Below are 1,767 nucleotides of genomic sequence, written 5' to 3'. Positions count from 1 at the left end.
ATGTACGGGATATATCGGCGATTTGACACATTGCTTCAACTGTAATTAACATTTCTAAATAAGTGTGGAAACGTATTAACGGGCTTGAATCGCAACTGTGTATGAAGGATTCGAGCCGCATTACTTCCCAGTGTAGCCTACGTAACATGTATTTCTAATATATAGTAATGTCTTTCTACTTTCCAATTTTCTTTATGAACAAGCAATGTCCGTCCTTATCAAGAGGAGTGCTAACTTTCTCTCCTTTCGTACAACACGGTTGTAAATTTCGTCGAGCGGCATGCGCTACCTTAGGAGAGACAACTTTCAGTAAACAATACAGAAAACATGTATTATTTAAGGGTATGTGTAATGGATTAGAGAAGCTTAATGTTATTAAATGGAATAATACAAAAAATGGGTTCTATCATATTCTACTCTTACTGAATAATGGTGATAATAAAATGATATAAGGACTTTTTAGCAAGTCGTTCCGTGTAATAATTAGTAATGATAGACACTTTAACCTATTTGATTTTGGAGGTACGTGGAACAAAGCCGGTCAATAGTTCATAAACTAAGGGGGGTGATGCAGAGTTGGAATAATAGTAAAATTGCCATTATGAATTCGGCATCCGATGCAACCCACTGATAGTAATCACTAAGAGCGAAAGTTTTTTTTTTACTGATTAATTCCACTTTATTGAAGTTATACTTGATAAAACGATGAAGTCCTTAAAATATTACGTCTGCCAAGTCGTGATACATAGCATATAAATGCCATATACATTGTGTTAGGAAAGAATGCTTGACGACTTGAACGTCGGGGCGCGAACGCTGGCCACCTACACGCCTCGCTCCAGACAAGGCATAATGGTCAATATCACGCTATATACTTTATCAACAAGGGTATAACTTTGAAGTAAAGTCAATGAAATATATGCGATTAAAAATGTGGAACGCTTCACGATTTTGCGTGTCATCCTTGCGCAGGGGCCATGCTAATCTTCTCTGTATCGTTCCAATTTTAGTATATGTACTGCCGAAGCAAGTACAACAAAACGAAAGTTGTCAGAAGCTTTTAAAATACCTTTTTGATGACATTTAACGACATTCTTTACCCCGATAATAGCAGAGTTGTTTAATATAAGGTACGTACTACTCACAATCATTTTGGCCTACATAATAAACGTTCCTTGATCATACATGCTACTCCTCATAAAATCTGAAAAAAAAAAATCGTTATACATTTCTGCGCTATCTTCCTAACAGGTTTATGTATCGGATTATATGCTGGAGCTACTGAATAAGTATTATATATTTACGTTACCACACAATGGAGTTTGTACAAGATCATGCTAATAAATAAAAGAACTAAGTCTGCCTGTGTTGGTAAGGCTACTACGAGCCACACACTCTCGGGCGTGATCCCACTACTGCTCGACACGGGTGCTTTTGGCTGCTGGGTTTCCCCCCTGGCCCGGTTCACACCTCCTTAGTCAACCTGGACGCCCTTGGCTCCCCAAGGGTGGCCATATTGATGCCAAGCTTAGTGCGGACACCCAATCAACGTGGGTGATCCCGCAGCAGTGATCCCTACCGCAAGCCATCCTATAGTTCAAGCCACCGAGTCGCCGGTTTACAGAGCCTCGCCACAGACCCCAGCTATGAAGATTGTGCTTGGAAGGGTTTATAACCTTGACTAAATATTCACATGTACATAAATATTTAGATAAGTTAAGCTAGGAAGATAGTGTAGAGAAAATGAATATCTTTATCTTCCTATTA

At 39.0% G+C, this 1,767-nt stretch overlaps 2 non-coding genes across 2 annotated transcripts; both read right to left on the bottom strand.

Moving 5' to 3' along the window:
* Positions 1–156: 156 nt before the first annotated feature.
* LOC119593230 lies at positions 157–257 on the bottom strand. The gene has a single exon (XR_005230527.1). It is a non-coding gene; the product is annotated as a U6atac minor spliceosomal RNA (small nuclear RNA).
* Positions 258–927: 670 nt separating this feature from the next.
* Positions 928–1,034, bottom strand: LOC119593207. The gene has a single exon (XR_005230509.1). It is a non-coding gene; the product is annotated as a U6 spliceosomal RNA (small nuclear RNA).
* Positions 1,035–1,767: the final 733 nt, after the last annotated feature.

The sequence above is a fragment of the Penaeus monodon genome, chromosome 31, assembly GCF_015228065.2.
Source record: "Penaeus monodon isolate SGIC_2016 chromosome 31, NSTDA_Pmon_1, whole genome shotgun sequence".
Lineage (NCBI taxonomy): Eukaryota > Metazoa > Arthropoda > Malacostraca > Decapoda > Penaeidae > Penaeus > Penaeus monodon.
This window is presented reverse-complemented; position numbering and strand designations above follow the sequence as displayed.